This window comes from Ambystoma mexicanum, chromosome 8 (genome assembly GCF_040938575.1).
Source record: "Ambystoma mexicanum isolate Mex_15411 chromosome 8, UKY_AmexF1_1, whole genome shotgun sequence".
Lineage (NCBI taxonomy): Eukaryota > Metazoa > Chordata > Amphibia > Caudata > Ambystomatidae > Ambystoma > Ambystoma mexicanum.
This window is the reverse complement of record NC_090929.1, coordinates 982,509,075-982,521,155: the sequence shown is the minus strand read 5'-3', so window position 1 is coordinate 982,521,155 and position 12,081 is coordinate 982,509,075. Positions and strand designations below refer to the sequence as shown.

At 42.7% G+C, this 12,081-nt stretch overlaps 1 protein-coding gene across 1 annotated transcript in view; it reads right to left on the bottom strand.

Moving 5' to 3' along the window:
* The window catches only part of TMEM51 (transmembrane protein 51), a 153,874-nt gene extending 142,025 nt beyond the window's left edge, over nucleotides 1-11,849 (bottom strand). Inside the window, exon 1 of the mRNA XM_069610889.1 lies at nucleotides 11,479-11,849. The gene's annotated coding sequence lies outside the window, so the exon portion shown is untranslated. The remainder of the gene's footprint in view (nucleotides 1-11,478) is intronic.
* Nucleotides 11,850-12,081: the final 232 nt, after the last annotated feature.

Sequence of the window (12,081 nt, the reverse complement as noted above, 5' to 3'; positions counted from 1 at the left end):
CCCCGGACGGGTTTTCAAAAATGAAAAAACTCCCGGGACGGAGGGTGATTTCCCCGGACTGTCGCGGGAAAACCCGGACGTCTGGTCACCCTAACCAGTGAGAACGCACACAATTTAGCTTTTATTGCCATCAGCAGTTTAATACAGGAGCACGTTTTATCTTCTTATCGTGCTCTTAGATGTCCCTGATGTTTCCTAACTGATAGAGTCTCTAAGGTAGTAAATAGATTATACGCTCTGAAATGGGGTTTCCTCCATTTTCCACACAAAACTATGTCTTCTTAAGCACTGTGCTCACCATAACATAGGATTTCTCTGGAGTAATCTGCAGATGATTCATTCTCAGATATTCCACTAAACCCTTTAGCGGACGTTGAAGGCCCTTCTGTGTGTAGTCTACCAACATAAAGTCATCAGCATAGGCAATGCACCATAGTTCCAAATTGGGCCATTTGGATACGCAACCTCCCCCTTTTCTACTCTTCACCCAGAGATCAGCCAAATAAACATTAAATAGGATGGGAGCCAAAACACATCCTCGTCGTACACCCTTTTTCAATAGAATGTTCCTGGACAAATCACAAAGCATACTTAGTCCAACTTGGGTTTAGTTCCCAGAATAGAGTAGCTGGATCAGGGATAATAAACCCAATCTATCCCCCAGTTCAACAGTTTAACCCAGAGCCCAGAGAGGCAAATATTGTTGAAGACCGCAGAAAGATCCAATTTGGCCATATAGAGTGATCGGTCCATCAGTGGTCCAATGTCAGACAGACAGGCCGTCAGGGCCATCCCACTAACTATGGTTCCACTGCCCTTCCTAAAGCCTGTTTGGAGAGGACTCAGGATGTTAGCTTCCTCAGCCCATTTGTTCAATTTCCCAGCGGAGAAGTGTCGCGAAGATCTTCGATGCTGTGGTGACCAGGAAGATTGGTCGATAAGCCAGGGAATTCTCGCTATCCCCGCTTAGAAATTGGTACAAGAATCGAAGACTTCCAGGAAGTAGGACATCTACCCTCCTTAACAGCGTGGGTGAACAGATGTGAGGTCTACCCACAGTGCTGGATTTCTTTTTATAATGCCCGTTTCACTCCATCTCGTCCCGACGCCCTGGAATTAGTTTACTAATAATAATTTCAATGTCAAGATAGTCGAATGACATGAGATTAGAGCTAGGGGGAACCTCGGGCATGCTAGACCCTTTCAATCCTCCCATTACCATGGCCCAGGCCAGCTTTTTATGAGAACCAATCCACCCATACTTCCTCAGATACTTGGGTGACTGACACTGTATCTGTTTACTATCTTTGTTGTTTAGAGTCCACCATATAGCTTGTGTATCGTGTTTGAGGATTTTACTCAATAAATCTTTGTGTTGCCAGGTTTGTATGGTTTACACCAATTTCGATATTGTTGTTTTAACACCACTTTCTCCCTTATCTTTCTCCTGCCAACTTTTTGAAATAGATGTAACTAGATTTCTAACTTCCTTCCTCATTTGACGTTTCCGGACATGTATATGTATATCGAACTGAAAGTGTCACTCTTGATTGTACCAGGGTTTTCACATTCTTAAATTTTCTTAGTTTTGATAGTAGGTCCGGAAATGCCTCAGGGGTAGAGTACATCTTTTTGTTTACTTCTGTCAGATTATAAATTCTACATTGCCTAGGCCTATATTGGGATGAAGCGGGCCAGCCTATTACCTTGACTTTATACCAAGCAAGCCCTCCTTCATAGACTATTCAGAAGGATTAGAGCCCAAAGAGCTCAAGCTCAACTGCAGCATTGAGTGGTCACTCAGGCTTGCTTGCTTTATGTTAAATTTAACCACCTCTTCCACCACAATGTTTTTCAAGAAAATAGTGGAAGACGCGAAGGCATTTACCCATGTAGGAGCATCCAACAAATGTCCTCCAAGAGCTCACTAGAGACAAGGTCCATCTTGACAAAATACTTGACCAAATCTAACATTTTCCTTTGCTAACATGTGTGCATGGGGCAATACTAGAGATCTCATCTAGAACATCCCACCCTCCCTCTGTTATCACACATTTACAATTAATAAACCCTGCCACGATCACCACTCCCGCAGGGTAGTCTACAAGCCACAAGAGTTTCCTTGTCCAGATGGTATATAACATACACTTCCATAGTCAAAGTTTTAAATGTTAAAGTAAATATGAATCATCAAGGTATCCGATTGCTTAGCATTAGTAACAGTATAACAAATCATTACTGCCAAAATAGCTTTGGAACTTGACACTTTCTTGGTAGGTTGCAGTTTCTTAATTTTTACTGCTGTGAGAAGACTGCCCATTGGCCTCCCTTTTGTACCCTTTTTAGCCACTGTAGAGTGGATGGAGTACCCATGCCATATCAGCGTTTACCTGAGCCATGTCTCTTGGAGAGGTTTGAAGGCAAAATTGTCCCACGTGCCTCTCTTATCCTTGCTCATAAAAGGAGTTGTGACCACACGAGTCCAAACTTAAGAGTTTGATCACATCTCTAAAAACCTTGTCTCCTTCCTGCTGAGGTTCTGAGCGCAGTGGTAAGCCAGTCCCAATTCCGATTTCCTGATTTAAATGGCACATACTTCCTCTGGTCAAAGTAACATCGGACTAGAAGGTTGAGCTTCGTTTGATCTTTAGGTGCCTGTTCTCCTTGGTATACCACAGGAAATCCTCCTGTTGAACAAGCACAAAGTTCATTATCGCTGTAGAGTGAAAGTGTACTGCTAATTTCCCCAGATAGGCGCAATCATAAATGTGGACAAACTTTAGGTTTTCTGACGAAAGTACCTTCATATCCTGAATGGATGATGTCAGGATGAGCAATCTTCTTCCGTTCAGAGCTATATTGCAGTCCTCCTCAAAAGCCGGCTCAAGAATCAAACTCGGAGCGTCTTTTTCCTTAGGTATTTCAGTGTTAGCCATTGGATGCATTTGTGCAACGGCCCTGCTTTTTTTTAGGGCTCGTTGATGACCGCCCACCTTGGTTCCTGGGTGGACATTGCTCATCCCTCTTGGTTACTCTCAGCCCCTTGTGGCTAGCTAATTCCACCTTACTATTGGCGTTACCCCATTGTTCTGGTCCCGTCACGCAGTCTCTTCCGTTCAGTCCTCTCACCTCGTTGGTTGACATTAAATCGGTTGCGCCAACCGCCACCCTATTGGCAGACTTATCCTTTTTTTCGGGACAACTCCAGAGGTACAAGGTTTAAGGAAAGATATGCTGGACAGGTCTTGGCACCATGGTATATTATTTCCAGCAGTATACCGCGTTGTTTTTGATGGTTGATCATCTCCGTTTTGCTGACAAGATCTCCCCCCGCTGCAGGAACAATTTTCCTCAAGAATTTCCAAGACCCCTTCTTGGCCGATTTCGTTTCAGGTCTAAATTTTTTTTTCATTTTTTTTTTTTTTTCATTTCGTTTTGGATTCAGCCTAGAGTCCTTGCTAAACGGATTTTCCACCACAATGACCTCATCCTGTTGAGCCTCCATTTTAGACCTCTGGATTTGCCTTGGCGATGTTTCATCATTAATTCTATTGGGTATATTGTCATTTAGAAGCACTGCTGATGCCTTATTAGTGGGATCTTGCTGCTTAGCTCTGTTCTTATCTCTATAAGCAAAGTCCTTATCTCTATCAGATAAACTCTCGGCCATTTCTGAAAGTTCATTGAATGAATCATTATTACCCTCAGTCAGCTGCGGCATAGAGGCTCGAGTTGCCGGTATCTCTGTAGAATTACATGCGCTTGAAATAAAGAGGTCCGGAAACCCTTCCATCGGATTCGTTAAGGTCTGAAATAGTCCCGAAGTAGCACTCAAACGATCCCTCAGACCTTTTAATTGTCTGCATTTCCTGCTCCAGGATCACAAATGTTTCAAATATAGAGCGATTTGAGCTCCGTTCTACCCGTGATAGAACTTGGCCTGAAACATCACAGTCTGTAACATCTTTATACACTTCTGCTGTTGACAGGGTGTCCACCAACTCCCCCCCCCCCTTCAGAATGGCCTGTACATACGTTGCCTGCTCTTTTGTGGGGAAAAAAGGCTACCCAAATCCTTAACTGTGTCCGGCCCTTGTTGTAGTATTGGCATTGCTGCATCCACAGACTGCTTCTGCAATCTCCCACTCCTCAGGGGGTTGGGGGGTTTTCTCTCACCCCCCCCTCGCATACTACTGAGATTTGTGCTCTCCCACGGATCAAAAGTGACTAACCCCGCTGTCTATAGCAGAGTCAAATACTAGATATGCTTGGAAAATTGCAAACGTAGACTAGGGCACCCAACGCCAGGGAGTTGCAGTCTCTTCCCTCCGTACAGACAACCCAGAAAGTGCAGTCTCACCTTTCCTTGTACCTCTGTGTGTTCTCACCTTGCACTGCTTTCGGCGGGTCTTGATCTTCTTTGCATCGGGGGGGGGGGGAAATAGGGGGGTTGCCGTCCCAGTCCTCGGACTTTCCGCCACTTGTCCCACTACGAATTCAGGGGAGTTTTTAACTCCCGGCAGGTAGAGTGTATCCAAGCCACACCTCCGGTGATAGTGGGGGGGTGGAAGACAAGACCAAAGCACCATGCAGACCACTTTCTGATTGGAAAGAGCTGAAAGTGCGTTTTGTCTCTTGTGCTGCCAGAATGTTCGAGGATAGAGGGCACCTGCAGTAGGGTTTCCTTACAGATGTCATCACATCTTAGATGCTTCTGTTAGATATATATATATTACATAACCTTTGATGTGACATCTTTCATCACACTGATTTTCTGCCTGGAGCTTCTGGTTTGTCTTCTCTGGGCTCTGGCTAAGATTTCAAACCCTTCTCACGTTGAATCTTCTTTAATGTAGCTGTCTGCTAGTCCTCCACCCTCCCGTCCTGCATGTTCTAGTTTTCAACTCCCTCGCCCCACAATACCATGATGGAGGTTCAGTTTTTCTCTGCTGCTGTTCTTGTTGCTCTCCCTCAGAAACCATGCCTAATGAAAAAAAACACTTGCATCAATTAGAACGACATCCTGTATATCCCTGGGTTACCCATTCAAATTGATATTCACTCTGGGAAATATTAGAGAGATTCCCCACTTTGAAGTTGACATGTGAACTTCTGAACATCCACTTGAGGCCCCTCGGCCAGCAGAGAAAGCAGGGCGCTCTTCCAGATTAAATCCCAACAAGAATTAAAATGGGCCACCTTTGGGCAGGGCAGCTGCACGAAGGAAACAAATGCCCTTCTGTTAACAGTCTTACAGTGCAGACTAACACAGATTCCTTTGCTCCAGTTGTGTTCTGTCAAGTTTCCTTTTGGGTTTTGATTCACAGGCTACTTGCCTCATGTTCCCCATAAAAGACCTTGCAGATTGACCCTATTTTGGTCTTCCACATGTATATAAGGCTTTTCAGGAGCATTTGCTCCAAGTTCACTCACGGTTAGTGGATAGTTTTGTGTTCTCAAAAATGTGTTTTGCAGTTACTCTATTCAGTAAAATGGGAGTCGGGGCTTCGCCCACAGATAAAGTGCACCAATGGGATCAAACACTCTCCGACAAAAAGGCCTCTTTAACACAGAGTTTAGCTTGATCAAAACCATAGATGTTGCAAACCAACCCAGCACTAATTAGTAGGTAAATCCTTTTAGAAACCTTTCACTAGCCATTAGGGTGACAGTTCTTCCAGAGTATGCGATTCTAAATTTGAAATTAATCCCCTTGAATGCAAGGAGATTAATCTCCCAGCTAAGAGGAAGAGTATCCTGGAGAAATGGTCAGAACGGCGTGCAAACATATAATGCAACTTCAGGAGGCCATTTCTTTACAAAAAGGAAAAGCACAGGGTAAAATATAATTGCATTATTTCTTTGCATCCTCTTGGGAAAAAGATGGCCAGACCCATGCCACACCGGTATAATTGAAATAGCTCATATTCCTGATCAATAGAACTTTCAAAGCCTGATGCTTTTACCATTAATGTCCATTTCAAGTCAACCAGAGAACCAGTTACCAGCTGGATTCAGCTATAGTGGAAATAGAAGAAGAGAAAGGACATGCTCCCTCCACTTAAAAGCATCGCTATGTAATGAAGCATTTGATTTTAGTCCTACTGACCCATGCTGTTATTCCCCTACTGGGGATATCTGTAATGCCTAAAATTGAAGTGATTGCACAATCTGTTGCATGTGATACCCATCTTTAAATAAACTGACTCTAGCAGACAGAAAGTGAAAGTAAACCGACCAGTCAATATTGCTTAATGGAGATGCACGTGAATGCAGAGAGTCTGAATAGGTTAAATAAACCACTGAATGGGTCATTGTAGAAATTAGAAAAAGACAAGGAAACTAGTGTTGTGACATTCCTGTATTGACAACTGTTGCATAAACAATCGTACTACACAAGTCCCCATCTTAGGCATGTTGTTACACATCAGAGTGAGAGTCCCGTCATTCACGATTACACAAAAAAAAATGTTTTTTTAAAAAAACAACCCCTAGGAGAACTCACATGAAACAGTGTAAATCAAGTTCTTCGTTCATTCCATTAGGGACCAAGAAGTCCAGTCTGTGGCCCTAAAACGCCTCAATTTGTGCTCTTCTTCGTCCGTTGTCACCACGGATTTGCTTCTTGGCAATTACCTCAAGGACCTGGAATGTAATCAGTGATTGAACGTCGGTATTCGTTCAAGTGTGTTGCTACTGTTGAGTTTGGGTAACCCGTGCGGATACATGACCTACGTTAATTCCACCGGATTCTCACTTTCCTTGCGGTTTCTCCTACACAGTAGATGCAACAAGGGCATTTGTTACAGAACATCACATGTTCTGATACGCACGCAACCAAGTCTTTCAACACAATTGTTTCTCCCGTTTGTGGATGGAATACATATGGACCCTTACAATTGCCACACCTTAAACAAGGTTACGTGCCGTTCCTTCCTCTTGGTGTTGAGGCGGTAATCAATCCCTTGTGCAAACTAGCATGTCCCTCAAGTTCTCACTCCTCTTGTATAAGAACACCGGTGGTGCAGGAAAAAGATGTTTGGTTCCCTTCTCATCAGTCAAGATGTCCCACTGCTGTAATGTTATTTTGTTTTACTCTGTAGTGAACATTTTGATAACCGACATTTGGTTTCTTTCTTTTATTGATTTAGTGTTTACCGTAGTTACTCATATGGGACAACGGCGCAGCACTTTAACACAACTGGCAGTGTTACTTCATTTGTCAACGGTAGGTATAGGTTGCATATCGAGTTTGTGTAGGGTCGAACTTATCCATGGAGATGGCTAAATGTATACATCTGTTGCAGCACGGTCTGCTAGGATGAATGCCAATAGTACATTTGTACTTACATTTGTACTTAAGAAGAGCAACTTGCCAGGTTGGCTCCTAATATTTTAACTTTGTATTTTCAAGCGTACTGTCAGCCACAATTTAGTCACACCTAGCATCTTTAGGAAGTGGGTTTGCAACAGGTTTTTTCAAGGCTTGTAGTAGGAGTTTCGATAAGGAAGGTATTGGATAATATGTAATATGGTTCTTTAGTTTTGCAGTCTCACTGAGATGGTCCTAGGACCTGATGCTTTTTCCGTTGACACGGACGCATGGATGAATGAGATAGATTGGTGCATAGGGATTTTTAGATTTTTTAAGGACTACTTTTTTTCTCTCCTTTTCTTCTTTGTCATCTACAATATCTAACGTTTCATCGCACCAATCGTGCTAAATGACTGTCTTACCAGGTCTTGCATTTGGATTTGATACAATAATGGGCAACATAATTGCCATACAATTATGTATTTTAACATGTAAACCAATAGGAGGATGGATTAACAATGTGTGACTATGCTGTCGCGTCACACTGTTTCAATGTATTTTTCATACTGATCCTGTTTTTCATTGATCATCATCGTTTGACCTCATACTAATTTGGCTGTGGTTTTAGTTGAGGGTCTGGTATCAGATTGGAACAATCGGATTGGATAGTCAATTAGTTCATGAAGAAATTACCCCGATGAGGGACTCCACGCCCGAAATGCATTGGCGAACTGGCTAATTGCCTCAATTATTAATGGATTTTAAAAAATACGTTTTGATTCTTGAATCACAAGGGAATGTTGTTTACTTGGCAAAGTCTGATAGCGAGCTTGCATTCAAACAACACACATTAATGAATGTTTTATAGCCTTTAGGCTAGATTAAGGCAGTGCAGCCATCACCGTCGGCTTTTTTTAGCCTAGGTCTTGTGTATGTATGGTAGTGCCCACTGCGTGGGCACTCTTGTATGCACCCCATACGTTATTAATCTTTATCACTTTTTAGTTAATGGATACTGAACCTTAGCGGTGCCCGCCCATTCCTCGGCTTCTCTTTATAGGTTTCATGCAATGTCACTTTTGAAACACATCCGAAATATATTAGAGACATTATACACACCTAAAAAGGGGGTGGTTTTGGTTCTATAAAAAGAGGTAAAACCCAGAGATTCTGGGGACACTAGTTTGCTCACCGATTGAATGAGCGAAGTAGGAGGGAAAGGAGATTGATTAGATTGCTTTCCTTCTAAACCCATTGATGGATTTTATTAATTGGTTTAAATAAACCTCATGTCGTAGTAGAAAAATAAAAATAAATTTCAGTAATTCTTTTACAATCAATGCATAAGTCCAACGCAAGGTTTAAAGAAGAAAATCAGTATAAAAAAAAGATATATATTTAGAATAGGTCCATGGATAGGACACCAGAAGAGAATGGTGGGAAAAAACATTGAAATGTCAAAAAAAAAAAAATGTTATCTAGTGCAAAAATGAAAAAGAATAACTGACAGTTCGTTATTTATGAAGCATAATAAAGTGCATAATAATAAACGGGAAAGGTTTTACATTTCAGTGCAATCAAATGTAATTTATGCAAGAACCTAATCACAGCAATTGTCAGTGCAGTCTCATAGCCAGAATTCATCAGAGGATAGCCAAGCATCATGTACAAATCTCGCAAATGCCAGACAGAACTTAGAGCTGGACATTCTACCAGCAAGTGGGCCAAAGTTTCAATAGTATCTAACTGGTTACAATGCGAACAGGAGTCCGGGGATAGTTTGATATTACAAATGCTAGTAATCTACCTGGTGGGCAGCAAGTGGAGTCTGGGGCGTAAACATTTGTTTCGCCAGTACACCAAATAGCGGGGCAAATACCCCAACCTCTTCTCTTGCAAGAGGTGAATATTGGATCATTTATATTGATGCAACTTACAAATTGTGTCAATCCAATCTTTCTCAAACAACACAGCATTAACCAGTAGAGGTGTGTATGACACATTTTTCATGTGATATATTTCAACATCTAGGTACAAAGTTGGCAATAGGGCCAGCCTGCAGCTCATTCATCTGTTGCAAATATTTGAAATGGGATCAGCCTATAAAAGTTACAATTGTTTCTACAACGCCCTCAAAGCAACATGGTGCATGCGACACACCAAGCACATTTCACATGCCAGACGCGAAGCTCACTGGCTACCAATCAAAGCCTGTATGGAATTCAAAACTCTGACACTCGCTGAACACTGCATCAAGTGCTGCCCTTTCCTACCTTGATCACCCTCTCTCCAGAAAATGCACTTCATGCCCACACTTCATGCCCGCTGCGCTCTTCCTACACCCTTCACTTCTCAACCCCAGATTCAAAAGCAAGCTAGCGGGAGGCTCCAGCTTCATGGTACACACCCCCGTTTTTCTGCCTCACAACTACGAGTTATAAATAATAGTGAATGAACTGCCTTTATTTTTTGTCATGCCTTTATCAGTCCTGGTACAAGCACTGCGATACCTTTGCGGACAACACAAATGCATTAAAATAAATTAGATTAATATTGGCGACGGACCTGAAAGGTTCAAGGCCAATGCTTATATCGGAGGGTATCACTAGGCACACAATTTATAAGTGTAAGGACACTTTCCCAAACAAAGCACTCCATTTTTAATAGATCCAAAACTCCCAGTCTGATCCGAAATTTCCAAACCATATTAAAAAGTGACAGAATTAATTTCGACTTACACCAATTGATATGGGGAATTATTGAAAACCTCCCATAAGACAGATTTGTCCATTTCATTTGGGAACATAACAATGCTTTCACCTTCAGTTTAGTAAAAATTCTCTTATTTGGTTTTGCTCTCACATTTAAGTGACATCCCTGTCTTAGGCCTGCAAAAGTCTGGAACTCCTTTGTCAGAGTTCCCTGATGGGTCAACCTAAATTGCCATCTGGTGTCCGCGTGTAGAGGCATCAAATGTTTAAAAGGGGACGTTTACTCCGAAATTGTATTGTCCCAATGGATAGGGCATGTATTTATTTTTAGCATATATTGATCGATCCTAAAAGGATTTTTTTTTAAAAAAATGCATTATATATATATATATATATATATATATATATATATATATATATATATATATATTACAGTGAGTATATAACATTACAGTGAAATGTAGTCAATATGGAGCAATCGCCTTAGACCAGGCTGAGACAATTCATTTCTGTGAAATCACCTACTGGATGACAAAACTTAGGGTGAGGCAATTGCAACACTTGCAATAAATGGTTGTAGGTGGCCGCTTCTTGAAGAAAGATGAGGTGCCAAATGCACGTAACTCAAGTCGTTTCTCAAAAGTCCCCCTCCTCCCAATGTAGCTCCACCTACAGGGTTCCAAAATGTTCCTCAAAATGTCTAGGACTTGCGTTGCAATAAATAGTAAATGAAGGAAAGGGACCAACAGATATACAGCATCGTTTGTTTACCCTTCTATATACAGCATCGTTTGATTACCCTTCTATATACAGCATCGTTTGTTTACCCTTCTACAGTTTAAAAAAAAACATTTTAAAAATGTGGCTGAAATATTGCCCTCATGGTACTAAGCCCCCACCCTTCAACTGCCCACCCCAATCGGGCATTTGTGAAAGAAGACAGGCAAAAAAACGCCATAACAATTTTAAGCAGGAAGCAATTTCAATCTATACGAGCATTAAGTACGACTCACTTAACGATAGATAGAAAAGCACTACCTCTTAATCGTTGCTCATTATAATGCCTCGACCTTCGATTTAGCCAAAAGAAAAGGAAGACTCCTACGGTGACACACTAAATGTATGATATCCTGTCAGGTGCCCTATTTTGGATCAAAGTTTTAACTAGCACAGGCATCTAGGTTCATGGGGCCACCTTAATAACTCAGAGGTCTTAACAGAGCGACTGAAGACAGGCAAGACCCCCCCCTCAGTATGTGGCGAAGGAACACAGTTGCACTCAACCCAAGTCAAGGTACTCAAGCTGCTTGGTACATTATCCATGTGTCATGCCACGCTCCCACTGGGCTCATTCACAGCGCCACATTAACACATATTAAAAGAAAAGGAGTGCAACCAGCATCAAAAACCGAACAGCGCACACGATCCTACTTCCTCTTCAGATAAACTTACAGGTTTCGCTTCCTTCTCGGGGGTTTAGAAGGGAGTGAGAGGGATCACCCCAACCCCTCCCATGGGGCTGCAGGGAGGACTGGGATTGTCTGCCAACTCAACCGGAGAAGTGAAGGATGCCGCTCCTGAGTGGGCGGGCGGGCAGAGAGAGCGTCTCTGAGTGAGCCTCTGGGCCTGGCTGAGCGTTCACCTCTCCAGTCTCACAATGAATTGCACTGGCGCTGCTCCTCGCGTTTCATCGACTTCCTTGCCGCCACATCCCAGCAGTAGTTGCCTTTGCCCCGTCCCACCTGTACCTGCACTCAGTATCGAGCCCCACCCCGTCTGCGCCCGGAAACGAAGGCCCGCCCAGCCCTGGGTCTTAAAGCCGAGGACTCGGGTTTAGGAAGTAGCACAGAAGAACGGGCGTTGTGAGCAGAAAAAAGGGCGTTCCTCGTGGTTTCATATCAATAACACACCTACTGCCACACTCACACACTGCCCTGAATGTAGGTTACGCAGAGGGCGAGTTGTCCTGACAAGGCACATATTAGCAAATGTCTTGTATGGACAGCTACGCGTTGCTCATGTTTTTTTTTGTTGCTTGCACGACTCCCCAAAACA